This window comes from Populus alba, chromosome 14 (assembly GCF_005239225.2).
Source record: "Populus alba chromosome 14, ASM523922v2, whole genome shotgun sequence".
NCBI classification, from domain to species: domain Eukaryota; kingdom Viridiplantae; phylum Streptophyta; class Magnoliopsida; order Malpighiales; family Salicaceae; genus Populus; species Populus alba.
Window position 1 is genome coordinate 22,091,565 of NC_133297.1, and position 18,235 is coordinate 22,109,799.

At 33.5% G+C, this 18,235-nt stretch overlaps 1 pseudogene; it reads left to right on the forward strand.

Annotated features, from left to right (window-relative positions):
- Positions 1-2,266: 2,266 nt before the first annotated feature.
- Positions 2,267-17,267, forward strand: LOC140954566 (uncharacterized; annotated as a pseudogene).
- Positions 17,268-18,235: the final 968 nt, after the last annotated feature.

An 18,235-nucleotide genomic window follows, 5' to 3' on the forward strand; every position in this document is an offset into this window, starting at 1 on the left:
CACTTTTGAGAAATCTTTGAATTTTTCACACTATCACGAAGGTCACCTAAAGTAATTAGAATATTTTTAAAAAATCTTTGTAATTTTTATTAATGAGTATAAATCGCGTAGAACAATTAGACTACTTAAAACAAATCTTTAAATTTTTCAATAACGAGCATGTCACCTAAAAACAATTATACTTTTTCTGAAAATCTTTGAATTTTTCATTGACAACGTAAATTGCCTTTCAAATGATCAATTTTAAAATTTGGTGTTTCTTGAGGAAGGTTATCTCTCAAATGAATACTTTTGAAGTTTTACAAGAAAAAAATCACTTTATATTTTTTTTTCTTTATAAGCTTACTATATAAAATCTCTTATAATAATTTATACTATAAGCGTTGTAAAGAGATGGTAACTGTTATAACTTAATTTTGACCTATTTTTTTTTAATTGAATTTTTTAAATTAAAAGATCATGGACTGATTTTTAATTGAGGGTGCAATTTGTTAACTTTTTGAAAAAACTAAGGACTATATTGTGTTGTCATTCTTTCCTCCTAATCTTTAATTTAAAAAAAAAAACATCAGAATATTTTTGGTTAATTTTTTATTTTAAATTTTAAATCAAAAATCAAAATTTTTTTAAAAATATATTTATGTTTATTTGGAAATATTATAATTTGATAGATAGAGTAGAAAAAAAATTCACTTCAAGAGGATATCAAAAGAATTTTCAAAAAAACAAACGCACACACAAGGCCACCCGAAACATTAGAGAGACCCGCCACACACTAGCCTATTTCTCCTGTTGTCATTGTTGAAGATCGTCTGTCTCACTCCTTCATACCATCAACCTGCATCTCCAACAAAAGCTTTCACCTGACCTCCCTCTCCCTCTCTCGGCCACAGCTAAAAAAACTCCATCGTGAGCAAATCAGCCGCTCTCCACTGATTCCATCTTCTTCAGCCTTCTCTCCTTATTCTAGCCGCACAGCAGCTCCGTCGGCCTTATCATAGTCCTTTCTAGCTAAGACCCACCACAGACTCCACCAAATCACCTAACAGCGGCAGCAACCCAAGACAACTATTTCTTGTCGGCAACACTGCACTGGGAGCTTCTCCAGCAGCGAAACCATTTCAGCCACTATCAGTCACCAAGTCATCCAGCATCGAATCAGCCCCTTTGCCTCCCTCCTCTTCATTGTCACTGTGAGTGACGACCAACGCAGCCTCCATCGATTCCAACTGAAACTCATTCGATTCTTGGGTGAGAACATACTGCAGATTGAATAAACTTTTTCATATAATTCTTGGCTGCTTAAATAGTAAAACCACTTAACAACCCATGTACTAAAAACTAAAAATAAAGGATAATATCAAACAGCATAAGCACACGTACTAACAAAAATAAATATACAGAAATAATATATGCAACTGCAAAAGACCCATTCCAGCCTCATTCCTTGCTTCCCACATGCATGTTTTCCTCGCATGCAATGCACGTCTTCCCCAGTCCAGCCTTATCCCTTACTGCCCGCATGCACAATGCACGTCCTTACTGCCCACATGCACATCATGCCTTGCTACCCGCATGCAAAGCCTGCGTCCCCTCGTTCTCAAAATACTTGGGATTTGGCTTGTGGGCCCTTATTGAACGTCGTGGCCTTACACTACTCCCCCATTCAGCGGATCCTTATCCTCAAGGATTGTAGGCGGGAATTCATCCAACAATTTTTGTGTCGGGTCCCAGGTGGCATCATCGGTTGGAAGATGCTTCCATTGGACTAAGCTTTCTTCCATAATTTAGCCTCCGTACTTGAGCCAACGTGTATCCAAAATAGTCTGAGGCTCTAGAATGGCAACTCCTTCATCGGTGACTGGTGGTAAGTCGATCTGTTGTGGTTCTGCTTGTTCGTCATTGCTGTGGTATCGTTTCAGTAGGGAAACATGAAACACCAGGTAGATGCGCGCGCTGTCCGACAGTTGTAAATATGTATGCGACGAGGCTGCATTTTTCCAGGATTAAGTAATGGCCATAAAAACGGCTCGCTAGATTTTGATAGGCCCATTTAAAGGATGTTTGCTGGCGGTAGGGATGCAGCTTCAATAGCACCCAACTGTCGATATCGAATGAAATATCTCGCCGCTTGCGATCTGCAATTTGCTTTATACAATTAACTGAGTTTTCTAAGTTGGCCTTCAGTTGCTTAAGCAATGCGTCTCGAGTCAAGAGTTGCTGATCAACTTCTTGAATAGCTGACAATCTGTCACGGTAAAACGGGATGGAGGGGGCAATCTACCATACAGTGCCTGAAACGGGTTCATCCTTGTGGAAATATGGCAAGTGGTATTATACCAATATTCGGCATAACAGCTCCACTTACATGGCCACTAGTGAACAAAACAACAAAGGTACTGCTCGATGCAGCAATTCAACTTCTGTTTGACCATATATTTATGGGTGGTATGCAGAACTAAGCTATAATTTGGTGCCCGATAACTTGAAGAATTCTTGCTAATATATAAAAATGGAGTATCAGTCATTGACAATGAAAACACTTATCCCGTGGAGCTTGATAATTCCTTCCAAAAATTTGTCAGCGACATTTTTAGCAGTAAATGGATGGGTTAATGTAAGAAAACAAGCTAATTTACTAAATCTGTCAACGACCACTATAATTGTATCCTTTCTATGTGAGGTCGGTAGCCGTTCAATAAAATCTAAGGTGATGTTGTCCCATACCCGACATGGTTTTGGCAGTGGTTAAAGGAGTCCTGTCGGAGCTAGTGTTTCAACCTTGATCTTTTTGCATACTGCACACCCTTTGATATATTCTTTAACTAATCTATGCATCCCTGCCCAATAGAATTGTTGTCCCAATTTTTTGAATGTGTGTAAAATGCTGGAATGTTCACCCGTTTTGGTGTCATGCATTTCGTGTAGTAGTCGAGTCCTTAAGGTTCTATCGTTAGGATGATGACCTTGCCTTTGTAGAAAAGTAATTCATGACATCACACATACTGTCCTTCAGGGTGGTCAGTTTCCATACGACCCTTCGTCTGTATATATTTGTATGTTGTTGCAGCTTGCTTAATGTCCTCCCATATAATGACCTGGGGAATAAAGAGATGGTGAAGAAAGGGACTACCCTGGTTTCCTTGAGAGTGGGCTGCAAAATTTTCACGTCCAAGGCAGTATAATATTTCGTAGTCGTAGCCCAAGAGTTTAGCTATCCATTTTTGTTGTTCTGGTATGACCACTCGTTGCTCTAAAAGACACTTGAGGCTACGGTGATAAGTTTGAATGTAGAATTTTTTGCGTAGAAGGTATGACCGCCATGAGTGGATGGCCTTTATGATAGCCAACATTTCTTTTGCGTAGGTAGACCAAGATTGCAGTCACTCCAAGTGCTCGACTCATGAATTCCAACGGTTTGCCTTGTTACGATAGCACTACTCCAATCCCTTCACCGGAGGCATCAATCTCAATAGTAAAAGAGTCGTTGAAATTTGGCATGGCTAGTATAGGAGTGGTTGTCATGGCATGCTTAAAGGCAAGGAACACAGACTTAGAGTCGTCACTCCATCCAAATTGGCATTTCTTGAGGAAGTTGGTGAGAGGCAGAGGAATAACACCATAATTTCTGACAAACTTGCAATAATAACCTGTAAGCCTAAAAATCCACATAATGCTGAAGTATTAGTAGGTCATGGCCATGTCACCATTGCTGTAACTTTACTGTCATCAACCTTTACTCCTTGGCTAGTGATGATGTTACCAAAGTATTCCGATTCCTGTTGCCCAAAGGTACATTTACCAACTTTGACAAAGAATTGGTGCTGTCGTAATATTGTTAGGGTCTGCTGTATATGCACTAAATGCTTGTCCTAAGTAGTGCTATAAATCAGTATATCATCGAAGAAAATTAACATGAATTTTCTACAATAACAATAGAAAATAAAATTCATAATAACTTAGAACATAGATGTTGCATTACATAAGTCAAATGACATAACTAGGTACTCATAATGTCCATTATGTGTTTGGAAAGCAGTTTTAGGGATATCAAGAAGACTTATACATACTCGATGGTACCTAACTCTCAAATCTAGCTTGGTAAAATAGGAGGCACCGTAGAGCTCGTCCAACATGTTTTCAACATTAGAAATTAGAAATCTATCTTTAATGGTCATCATGTTGAGTGCGCGATAATCTGTGCAAAAACACCAGTTGCCATCCTTTTTCGTCACTAGGAGTACCGGTGATGAGAAAGGGTTAGTGCTAGGCTAAACAAGTCTGGAGTTCAGCATCTCTTGGACCTATTTCTCAATCTCCTCCTTTGGATATTGCTTATATCGATATAGTTGTACATTCATAGGTTTGATGCCTTCTTTCAGGGGGGAATGCTGTGATCAAATCTTATAGGTGGTAAACTTGAGGACTCCATAAATACATGAGAGAATTCCTATAAAACCACTTGTATGCTCGGGTGTATATTATATGATGTATCCTTCATGGTGATCTGTAGGCAGAAAGCATATATGGCACTGCCTGAACAAACTCCTTTAGATATCTCCTTGAGTGAAGCCGTTTAAATCTCTTAGCCATCGACCCTGACCAATCATCTGGTTTGATTTTCCCAATAAAATTCCATGGTTAACCATTTCCAATTGCAAACCACATAACTAAGTAGCTCGAGCCATTGAGTTCCCAGAACTAAATCTAGCCTTGTGAGTGGTAGAGAATATAGTGTCAAGGAAAAAATAGAACCTTGTAGGTCTACTTGTACCTCGTTGAACTTCCCTTGGCATTTGAGTTTCTCTCTGTTGGCTACCCATACCGTTAAAGCATTAGTTGGCACCACTAGTAACCGCAACAAGTTACTTATATGTTCACTAATAAAATTGTGAGCGGACCCATTATTAATTAATGTGAATATAGTCTTTGGAACCAATCTTAGCAGTAATTCCATCTTGTTAATGCATGCAGTGTAATCTCTGGTTCCACAAATTCTTCATGGTGTTTTTCTACATGCTACTCGTTGGTAATGTGGTCATAGACAACTTTGTTACCATTGTCATGTCCCTCCAACATAATTATTCTTGGCCCTTAACATTTATGCCCTGTGGTAAAATGTTTGTTACAAATAAAATATAAACCTTGGAGTTGTCTCTGTTGCATTTCATCCCAACTCAAACGCCTTATATGAACAACAAGTGTTACTAGTGTTGCTGGTGAGAGAACTAGGGAAGCACGTACTAGTGGTGCAAGTCATATGAACCTCCTCTACCTCATTAATTGGTTATCCTTCATTCGTGCGAAGCTGATAGCATCTTTTAATGTTTGTAGTTTAAACATGTGAATTCCATCTTAGATGTCTATTTTTAAGCCACCCATAAAGGTTTCTATTAGAGCCTTTTATGTCCAGTCTCTAACCCGATTGCCTAACCATTCAAATTCCTGTTAGTATTCACACAGGGAGCCGGACTGCCTAATCCATGAAAGGGCTTCATCGAAATTTTAGCACTTTGAAGGCCCAAAGCAAGCCCAGAGTTCCGCTTCAAAATTTGCCCAAGAGAGAGCATGTCCTTCTTCTTGGAAAGTCTCGTGAATCCACTGCCACCATTAATTGACCTCCCCTTCCAAGTGATAGGAGGCTAAAGAAACTTTTTGGGCTTTAAAAGTATTCTGGAACTCAAAAAATTGATTTACAAGATTGAACCGTTCTATTGGGTCATTTCTTGAAAATCTAGAAAATTCAAGCTTTGTTGTTTTGGAGGATACAACATGTGGTCCCTCTTCTTAGGAGTTGCTACTTTTTAGTTTCTACCATCTAAAATGGATGGTGATTGTCCTTTTAAACCATGGATAATTGCTTTAAGAAGGGGCTTTGAATGTGAATGCCTGTGTATTGGGAGCTGCAATCATTCTTCTTTTTTAGCAAACCTGTTAGCTGAGTAAACGGGTTTGAAATGAACAAAGAGCTTCCAAATTTTCAGATGGGCTTGGGGATTTAACAAAGGTTGAATCTGCTAACAGTTTGTGCAAATCCAGCTGGATAGTAGGGTTCAGTTCCATTCAAGAAAAGGCTATTCAAGCAAGCCCACTTATTGGAAAATTTCAATGCCACAAACTAGAAATTTCATTGCCCCTGAATATTTGTAGGCATGCGTGTTTCTCCTACCCAGCTAGGATCAAGTTTCAGCTGTATTTGGATCATATTAATTTAGCACCAATGCTCTCCGTTGTCAACGGTCAATTTTTTTTAATATATAATAAAATGTTTAATTTGAGTTAATTTAAATTAACTTAACTAACATTTTATAGAATGAAATTAAAAAAAATAATTTTAAAAAATAAAATGTTAAAATTTTTTTTAAATCAACCCGAGTTAATTTAATTAACCTGTGACCTGCAATATCAGACTATATAATAAATTAAATATTTTGAAAAAGGATCTAGAAAAAAAAAACTAAAGTTAAATCAATGAAGCAAATGTTGAAAAAAAATCATGAGTTATTCTAGATTAACTTACCTATTCTGTGATCGTGGATAACCCCACAAAAAGAAAAAGAAAAACAATTCATATAAGCTTAAAACCCAATAATATGATATCAAAGAATAAAATTGAAAAAGAAAATCAATTTAAAATAAAAACATCGAGAAAAAAACTCAAGTCAACTCGGGTTGACTCGACTAACCCGTAACATGAGATATGAGATTGAGATGATTTCACAAAAACTAGTGACTCGAGTTCGAGAACATAATAACTCTATATAAAACAAATCAAAACTAAATTAGAAAGTCTAATTATCAATCAACTCAATGTTGAATGATAAAATTGAGAAATAAAATTAATTAGAAAAATGACAAAAAAAACCTAAATCAAACCAAGTTAACTAGCCAAATCCATGATCCGATTCATGAGATTAGGATAACCTTATAAAAAAAATTAAAACAAATTATAAAACTTAATTTTTAACAAAGAATCATGAAATTTGAAAAAAAAAATCAATCTAAAAAAAAGACACAATAACATGACTCATGTTTATCCAGCTTAACCTATAAAATTAGTGACTCAGGTTATGAAAACAAGATAATCTAATAGAAAATAAAACAAAACAATTCATAAGAATTAATTCTTAATCGATCCAACGATGAAAGATGAAGTAGAAAAAGATTACAATTAAAAATATAGTGAAAAAAACTTAAATCAACTGAGTTAACCAGTTAAATCAGTTATATAAATCATGATTATGCTACACATAATAAAACAAACTCCAACAAATTATAAAATAATTTTTTAATAATAAAATTAAAAACAATAATTACATTTAATAGTGTTTTGATATTTATAAGGTGGTGCTAAAATGATGATTTTTTTTATTTTTTATTAAAATATTAATGTTAATGTTTAATTCTTTTTAATTTTTTATTCTAATTTGAAGATACTTATTTATTTCATTACCGGAAAAAAACAAATATGAAAAAAAAATAAAAAAAACTTTAGAAACGACGGCTACTCACATTATTGCTTGCTAGACATTGGCGCCACATAGTTGCCTGGCATGTCCCGTTTCCTTCATAAAAATCCAAACATCACCATCATTTGATACAGCCAAGTAAAGTTGATGAAGAAGAGGAATTTATTGCTATTTTATCCTTCGAATTTAGAAGTAAAATCAATTATCCTTATTATAAATGCGCGTTTGTACTATTTCTTTTCATTATTTTACATTTTATTCATATACAGGAGCGGATGACATATGCAAAAATCCTAATAAAAACTTAAAATCTCAAGTCCTTTTCCTTTTTTTTTCCCTTTCTTTCGTTAATCCAATCGGTCAATATAAACTCTCTGCAAGTGGGCAAGTGGAAGGGAAAAAATCATTAATCCTTTTTCCTTAAGTTTTTTTTAGTATATCTTTATAAAAAATTATTAGATCAACAAGAATTTATGTGTATAAATTTTCAAGAAAACAAGCACATATCAATAAAGACATGTTGGGCTTGGCAGTATACTAAGCCTCTGAATGTCGGGTCTGGTACTAGCCAGAACCATAAGCGATCATGTTTGACAATGTAACAAGCCCCAAGACACTGGTATGTCAGTATGCCAATCCTCGAGAACTTGCCAAACCCAGACATGATTAGACTTGGCAGTGTGTCAAGCCCCGGGCACGTTGGGTTTGGTCGTGTGCCAAACCCTAGGCAACCCTAGGGGAATGTACATCCTTCATTGGACATGCTCAAAGGAATTCCAACATTCTCTCTTAGCACGCCCAAGGGAAATACCATCCTCATTTGGTACTTCCATCATCTTCTCTTGCGCACATCCAAAGAAATGACCATATCCTCCCTGATCAGTATTTAAAAGTGCATTTTTTTCAAGGTTTTATATCATCATTTTACACTTGAAGTATCAATAACTCCTTAACGAAAGCATGTTTTATAATAACAAGTCTGATACTATAAGATACCTTTAATTTATGGTAAATGTTCATTTTAAATGCAAGCTATCATATAAATCAAAGGATTGATTGATGAGTTTAACTACCGAAATTTAAAAGACAAATAGAGGGCCAAACTTAGAAAAGATATGCTGGTTCAATCCAAATTGGAACACTGTTCAGTCATTGGATCATATATGAAGGTGTAGATCTTAGATTTAGGTATGCTCTATATGGATGAAAAGCTAAGACATGGGCCTAAAACTTTCATGAGGAATCTAAAATTTAAAAATGTAGTTTTCAAGTCCAAATTGTAGCAACAACGGAGAAGTTCGAATCTGTCCTACAGCCCAGACACAGTTCAGCGTTCAGGCCATATCTCAAGTTCTAGAAATCCAAATGACCTCAATTTGTTTTACTGGAAAGCTTAGACAATTTCCTAGAACTTTCATGGTTAAGTCTGCTCAAATTCTAACATTATCAATGACGTTTTATTTAGACAAGAAGATAAGGATTGTCACCAAGTCAAGATGTGGCCACCCACTGATGCAACCATATTATTCGACAGTTTCACCCATATTTAACTAGTGTTTTGCCTATGTTTTATATATAAAATACCTTGATATTATTTGTTTTATGTTTTGAAGGCACTTTTGGATGAAAGATGCAAAAGGGAGTAAATTGGAGATAATTGGCAGATTTGACCTTCAGTTAATGTTTTGTGCAGAGCGTGAGCTCTAGGGGTCAAAATGAAGTGATTTTAGTGGCATTAAAAAGCTAACATCCATACCTTTTTGGACATCGAAGACAAGAAAATAAAATAAAGAAGAGTATGGAAATCGCAACTTTCAAAGTCAAATCTCGCAATCTGCCAGTGTTGACCTTCGGCCATTCTAACTTGAATATCTTGAGCTACAGAAGCCCAATTGATACAAACTCAATTGTTTTGGATTCTTGACTCAAAATACTATCAACACTCCAAATTTCAGCTAAAAGAATGTCATATGATGGAGATATGATTTTTCAAAGATGACAACTGAATTCTGCCCGCAAACAGGTTTCGTGAAGAAATGAGTCCAAATTATGTTCCAAAGCATTTAAACCGATATCCAAGTTTTTATTTCAGAAATTCAGCTCCTCTAAGTCAAAGCTTGAAGATTTTATGCAAGGCTATTTCTTCTTTTTTAGGAAAATAGTTATTGAAGTATTTAAATGTAAATAGTCTACTTAAAGGAGGACTATTTTGTAAAATAGAGACTAGGGTTTCCTAGGACATAAAAAGAATGAGAGAAGAGAAAGGGAGCAGCCAACCAAGAGGATAAAAACACCCCCCTCCTCTAAGAAACTCAAAATTATGCATTCTTCCTTATTTTTGATTAGTTGTTCAACAAACATGCAAGGCTAAACACTTTTTCTTGGTTGCAAGGACACGAAAACCTTCGGATTTCAAGAACTGTGAGATTTATTTTACCTTTTCTTTTCAGTTTATATGATAAATATGTTTGTTCTCCTAGGCTTTTTTTTTCATATGATTGTTTATTTTAATTGTTAGAGCGTACTCTAAGTTATTATTGTAGACAATCTATTGCTAAGTTTGATATCAAAACCGAAGTTGTGGTATATGAACTTGTGACGCAACTGAGTTTAATAATTGTGGCGGATCTATGTTATTAATCCTAGGAAGAACATTCAATCAAATCAAACATAGACAGCGGGCATTTATGTTTTCTTGATTAATAAACTTATCTAGTTCTTAAGACTGCCCTTGAATTAAACTACTAGTGCGGACACTGTAGTTGTTTGATAGTTAGGGTTAGTTATATGGCGGATCTGTTAACTAACCAATGTTAAGAAGAGATAAATATTCAGAATATAAATTGATGTTTCATTTCCATGATCAGTTCTGATTCCTGTAGGTGGATATGTGCTTGCAACCAAGGTTTGTTGTCTTGATAATTTTTTGATTTTATTAAATTTCGTTTGATAGTTTTATATTTTCTTATGCTTTAGCCTAGATAACGTCCACCCCCCCTAAATTGCATAACATCTAGCATACAAATTTGACTTAAACCTTCCTCGTGGGATTGACCTCTTGCATGCTCTACACTATCTTGTGTGTTGTGTTTGAAACTAGGGTAATTAATTTGTGCGACCGCAACATCGCAATACCCACTTAACAATTAGTCATCAAAACAATAGTTTCAAATTTTGGCCTATAAAAGGAGGCATTTGCCATACATTTAGGCATCTTTGTTTTCAAATTAAGATCATGCTCTTTATTTCTTTCTTTATATTTTTGTAATATTTAAGTTTTATTTCATGTTATATTTTCTTTAATCTCTTGTTTATACTTTTCATTTCCTTTATACTTATGTTGTTATATTGTTTATTTATGTTTATCTTTTTCATTATGTTTAGCTAAGTTTATTATGTAAAGGTGAAAAAGTTTAACTAATGGTGTTAGAATATGTATAATATAAACTCAACATGGGCTTAAATGTTTATATCCAAGAAAGTTTGTTATTAATATGTCTTATCTTTTTATCTTACTAATTCTTAATACCTTGCTTGTTAAATGGTTAATCTAGATTTGTGTTGTATAACACATGATACAACAAATGCTTGGCACTTTCATAGCCAACCGTATGGTATAACCTACACCTGTGATATAAAAGAAACTTGATTTGTTGTTAACATAAATTAACATCATGAATTCCTGATAATATTTAAAAGTTTGGTGTTACTTAAATAAGATAATTGACAAGACCAAAAAAATGATGCCTTCTTCCAAGTGTAAGAGTGTCGAAGTAATAAATAACCCGGCAAGACCGGGATCGAACCACATAGAGGTTAATTGTATAAATTATAAATAATAATACAACTACAACAACAATAATAACAACAATAATAGTAATAGTAATAATAATATTAATAGTAGTAGTAATAATAATAATAATAATAATAATAATAATAATAATAGTATTAGTAGTAGTACTAATAATAATAATAATAATAATAATAATAATAATAATAAAGAAGAGGAAGAAGTTGATGAAAATTTTGAGATGGAAGATCAATGTGATAATTAAACAATGATAACAACAAGTGTCAAGGTTAGAGGATCCACTAATGGTATTTCAAACAAGTATAGTATAAACTCTTATTACTCAACTAGAAACCACACACAAAGGAGATTCCAATCGGATGATTTGTCATTAATAGCTCATTATAAATTGTTAACATGATCATATTAATTATCTTATTTAAGTAACACCAAACTTTTAAATATTATCAGGAATTCATGATGCTAACTTATGTTAAGAACAAATCAAGTTCCTTTCATAGCATATGTGTAGATAATATCATATGGTTGGGCTATGAGAGTGCCAAGCATTTATTGTACCAAGTGTTATACAACACAAATCTAGATTAACCATTTAACAAGCAAGGTATTAAGAATTAGTAAGATAAAAAGATAGGACATGTTAATATTAAACATTAAGGTCCATATTGAGTTTATAATATACTTATTCTTACACCATTAGTGTAACCTTTTCACTTTAACATAATAAACTTAGTTAAACATAATGAAGAAGAGAAACATAAATAAACAAAATAAGAACATAAATAAGATACAAGTTAACTAAGTAAAGGAAAGGAAATGAAAAACATAAACAAGATATTAATGAAAGCAAAACTTAAGAATTACAAAAAATATATAAAGAGAGAGAGCAAGTGCAAGTTCTTCATCTGAACAACCAAGTCCTTAAATGCATGGCAAATGCCTTCTTTAATAGGCCAAAATTTGAAACTATTGACTTGATGACTAATTGTTGAGTGGGTGGCCAACTTTTGACTTGGTGAAAATCCTTATCTTCTTGTCTAAATAAAACGTCATTGCTAGTATCAGAACTAAAACCATTTACTTATGAAAGTTATAGGAAATTGTCTTATCTTTCCAAGAAAAAAAATTGAGGTCATTTGGACTTCTAGAACTCGAGATATGGGTTGAACAATGAACAGTGTCTGGGCTGCAGGACATATTCGGACTTCTCCGTTGTTGCTATAATTTGGACTTGAAAACGACCTTTTTAAATCTTGGACTCCATATGAAAGTTGTAGGCCTATGTCTTACTAAATCTGTCCAAAACTTTGAGGTCATTTGGATGTCTAGAACTCGAGATATAACCCAATTACCAAACAGTGTTCCAGTTTGGACTGCACCAACATCTCTTTTCTAAGTTTGGCCCTCTCCTTGTCCTTTCAATTTCAATACTTAAACTCATCAATCAATCCTTTCATTTATGTGATAGGCCTCCATTTAAGATGAACATTTACCATAAATTAAAGGTATCTTATATTATTAGGTATGTTATTATAAAACATGCTTTAGTTAAGGAGTTATTGATACTTCAAGTGCAAAATGATGATATAAAACCTTGATAAAAATGCACTTTTAAGTACTAATCAATAAGTAATATGATCATGTTAAAAATTTATAATGAACTATTAAGGATAAATCATCCGAGTGGAACCCCCTTTGTGTGTGGTTTCCAGTTAATTAATAAAAAAAGTTTATACTATACTTATTTCTATTACTATTAGTGGATCCTCTAACCTTGACAATTGCTTTTATTTTTTATTAATCCTCACATTAATCTTACATCTCAAAGTCCTTTTTAACTTATTATTATTATTATTATTATTTATAATTTATTATTATTATTATTATTATTATTATTTATAATTTATATAGTTAACCTCCTCGTGGTTCGACCCTAGTCTTGCCGGGTTATTTATTACTTTGACACTCCTGCACTTGGGAGAAGACATCAATCTTTTGATCGTGTTAAATTTTTGGCGCCGTTGCTAGATAGGTAAATTTATGTACAAATTATAAATTTTATTTTATTTTCTCTTTTCACTTTTCATTTTATCTAACTTTTGTTTCTTTTGTTTTGTTTTGTTTTGTTTCTTTTTCTTTTCTTTTCTTTTCTTTCTTTTATTATCTTCTTACACGTGCATGAGAGTTTGGTTATGTACATTAAGTGGTAGACTTTGTAGGGTATTCTCATCATTTTTAGAAAATATAGTCGAAGAAGATAACCAGTCGCTTTATAATGCGAATAATAAGAATAACCGTATGAGAACACTTAGAGACCACATAAATCCCACAAGAACAAGTGCACCCTCATGCATAGTTTTCCCTCGTGATGCAACTTATTTTAATTTTAAGTCAGACATTATTCAACTTTTACCTTTTTTTCATGATTTAGATTTAGAAAATCTATGCATTTAAGGGAATTTGAAGAGGTCTGTAACACCTATAATGACTCAAATTGTAGCATGACCACCAGATTAAATCTTTTTTCTTTTTCATTAAAAGATAAAGCTAAAACATGGCTATAAATTTTGAGACTAGGATCCATTCGTGCTTGGGATGAAATGTAACAATAATTTTTAAAGAATTGTTTTTCTGTCTCATAGGACAAACTCTTTCAAAAGACAAATCATTACTTTCACTAAAAAATAAGGAGAAACATTTTACCAATGTTGGGATAGGTATCGGGACTTGCTTAGTACTTACCCTCATCATTTTTTTGAAACATGGAGATTGGTTTCATATTTTTATGAAGAGTTAACACCTAAAGATAGGCAAATGATTTAATTGATATATAATGAAACTTTTGAAGATAAAGACCCTAATGAAGTAATGAAGTACTTAGACTTCCTAGGTGAAAATATGCAAATTTAGGACACCATAAGCACTTATGAGGCACCAAGTAAAACCCAACCTCATGCATCTAGTGGAGGAATGCATAACCTTAGGGAAGATCATGACCTCCAAGCCAAGTTTGCATCTTTAGCTAAAAAAGTCGAGGCACTAAAATTAAAAAAGAGTGGTCAATTAAAATTTGCTTAAGACATTATGTATCAAATCTGTGAAACCAATGAACACTTAACTAATGAGTGCCCAACTTTGCATTCTTTTAAGGAATGTCTCCATTTACAAGCTCATGCTTTAAGCAGTTTCCAAAGACCCAATCATAACCCATACTCGCAAACATATAACCCTGGTTGGAGAAATCACCAAAATTTCAGTTGAAAGAGTGATAATAATAATGCACACAAACTTCACAACCACCAATTCAAGCACACCATAATTTCTAAAATTCTCATGGATATGCACCTCTTTATGCTCCACCTCTTAGAAGAAATCTTGAGGAAACATTGCATGCATTCATTGAAAAGTAAGAGGCAATCAACACTCAACTTGTTCAAAGCATGATAGATTTTAAAGATACTCTTGCAAAGTTCACATCTGCTCTCAGTTGTCAAGAGAAAGGTAAGTTTCAATTTCAATCACAATAAAATCCTAGGGGTAATATAATGTAAATACAAGTAGCTCTGAAAGCCATCACATGGATTAAGTAAAATCAGTTATTACTCTTCGTAGTGGTAAGGTTATCGAAAAACCCATTCTTGAACCTTGTGAGAAAGATGACGAGTCAATCTCTGAGGGTAAGGAAGGGGTTGAATCTGAACATTGCAAAGAAAAGACTGATACTTCGTTAGCATTTCTATTTCCTTATGCCATGACAAAATAAAGGAAAGTCAATCACAACTCTAAAATCTTTGAAACTTTCAAACAGGTAAGGATCAATATACCTTTGCTGGAAGCTATTAAATAGGTTCCTTCCTATGCTAAATTTTTGAAAGATCTTTACATTATGAAGAGAAAACTGAATGTGAAAAAGAAAGCCTTTTTAGCCGAACAAGTAAGTGTCATTCTTCAGAATAATAATGCTTTGAAATATAAAGACCCTGGTTGTCCTACAATTTCTTGCTTTGTTGAAGAACATAAAATTGAAAGAGCTTAACTTGATCTTGAAGCTAGTGTGAATTTTCTTCCATATTCAGTTTTTCAAAGTCTTAATCTAGGTGAGTTAAAACCAACTTTTGTAACTCTTTTACTTGCCGATAGATCTGTAAAAGTGCTTAGAGGAATAGTTGAAGATGTGTTAGTACAATTCAATAAATTCATTTATCTTGTGGATTTTATTGTGTTGGATGCATAACTTGTTAAAGCATGTAATTCATTTCCTATTATTTTAGGACATCCATTTCTTGCAACTTCGAATGCATTGATTAATTGTAGGAATGAACTGATGAAGCTATCATTTGAAAACATGACATTGGAGATGAATATTTTCAACATTTGCAAGCAACGTGGAGATGATAATGATTTACAAGAAGTAAATTTTATTGAAGAATTAGTTTATGATCAATTTGAATCTACCTTGAGTAAAACTAAGTTTGATGAATCTTAAGAATTGCCAATGATTTATTTTGAGGAAGAAATTGAGGACAAGAAAGGCACAAAAAATGTTGATACAGATCATTTATCAATATTGACAATAGATTCAACATCTACCTTCACACCAATTGATGATTACTTTCCTGATGAATCCTTACTTTCTCTTAGTTCAATGCCTTGGTTTGCTAAAAATATCAATTTTCTTGCTTTAGGAGATTTCCCAGCTCATTGGAGTACCCAAGACAAAAGAAAGTTTTTGAACGAAGTGAAGAACTTTTATTGGGATGACCCTTACTTATTCAAATATTGTTCTGATTAAATATTTCAAAGATGCATTGCAGACAACGAGGTAAGTAGTGTCATTAAACTTTGTCATTTGAGGCATGTGGGAGTCATTTCTTGTAAAAAAAAAACGACTACAAAGATCTTACAAAATGGATTTTATTGGCCCACCATGTTCAAGGACATGCATGCATTCTGCAAAACTTGTGAAAATTGTCAAAAAGTTGATACTGGTAAAAAAGTTTTGCTTTATAATTCTTGACTCTATTTATTTCCTGAAAAGCTAAGATCAAGATGGAGTTGTCCATTTATTGAGAAACATGTGTATCCTTATAGGGCCTTTGATATTGAGAATCCAAAGAATGACACTGTTTTGTAAGGTAAATGGACATCGTTTGAAAGCTTACTTTGATAATTTTCCTAGTGAAAATGAATCCATTGGTTTGAATGATCCTGTAGATAAAGGTTGATTATTTTTTTTTTCTCACATTCTTTTTGTGTTTCTTTTTTGTGTGACTTTTGTTTTGCCAGTCTCTCTCATCCTGATTAAATGGCAGATAATGGTACTCCATGACTCTTAAGTCGGTTATTTCAATTTCTCATGATAACTGATATATGTGTATATCTTTGTTCAATTTCTTGTTCCTTCTCTTTTTATCTCTTTTCCACTTCTCATCTAAAAAATGAACAGCACTCTTGAAAAATTAAAAAAGTATTTTCCCGTTTTGCCTTAAAATGCGATTACAAAAATTTACCACGCTAAGTGTGCAAGATTGAGGTTGTTAATGAATCATGAAATTCCTGAAGATATTCGTTGGATGATTGAAGCAAAGGTCTGATTATCAGGTGAGTCTTCGAATTCTTTTATTTCATACATGCCTTTGACAAGTAAGAGCACTTTTGCAAAGAAATATCGTGCAAAACGATTGAAAGCCTCTCTTTGATGTGCCAAATAGACTTTTAATGCACAATATCATTATTTAGGAATGTTATCTATAAACCATGAAGATAAAATTCATTTCATTAAGGATGGTCTGAGTAAGGAGTCTTTAAATAATGTTCTATTAACTTGTGAGACGCATCCTACTGGAGATGTACATTGTGCAATTCATTATTTATAGCCCTATTTTCATAAAGAACATGATCGACTTAGTGTTGGAAATCTGACTATAAGAGACCTTGTTTGCTAGTTTTTAAGAAAACTAAATAGGAAGCCTATCCTCGACCCATAGAGGGCGTTTAACCATTCTTGGACGTAAAACCAAGGGAAGATGTGAGCCACAATCACAACTACGATTTGAGTCTTCATTTGTAAAAAAATATGTTTTTTGGTTTTATTAATAGCATAATATTTTTTTGTTTTGTTATCTTTTATATTTGTTTAAGTGTGTTTCAGGATTGTTAGAGTTCGTTACTTTAGGTGATGACTTCTATATTCTATCTTTCTACCTTAGGACATTGAGGACAATCTCTCGTTTTGGTTGGCGGGAGAGGGTAGTAGTTGACATTAAAAAAAAACTAACCAACTAACTGCTTTTGTTTTTAATAAAACCATTTGACAAAACTGTTATTAGGATGGCAGAGTAAGGAGGAATTTTGTTGACTCTTGAGACACATCTTAGTAAATATTCTTATCAAGGTTTATCACGATACTTTTTAAAATATTCAGGTTTACAAGCTCTTGCATTGTTATCACTTGATTCTACTCATATACTCATTTAACAAGTATTTTTAAAACTTTATTTTCACAAACACACTTTAACATATGATTGTGGGTTGCATATTGGATTATTACATTATTTATGTTCTTTTGTTAAAGGTAACAGCTAAGGGAAAGGGATAGTATATAATTTGCAAAAACAAAAAAAAAATTGATAACAAAAGCATAGATAAGTTTGGTTTCGTAGCCTCCCTAACCTAAACAATTAAGCTCGAAAGGGTGTTTTAACGCCTAATACCCTAAAGTCAACTAACTTGGGAGCTATTGGACCAACACTTGTTACATGGGTTGAGGAGAAAAGCTTAAGGGAATCAAACATTGCACAATCTACGTATCAATATCTGCAACCCAAGTTACTAAGCTCGTAGGGGTGTCTCAACACCTAATGCCCTAAGATCAACTGGTTTGAGAGTCATTAGCCGTAAGCTCATTACATGGGTTAAAGATGCATTGTGTTTTAAGTTATATGTATATATATTA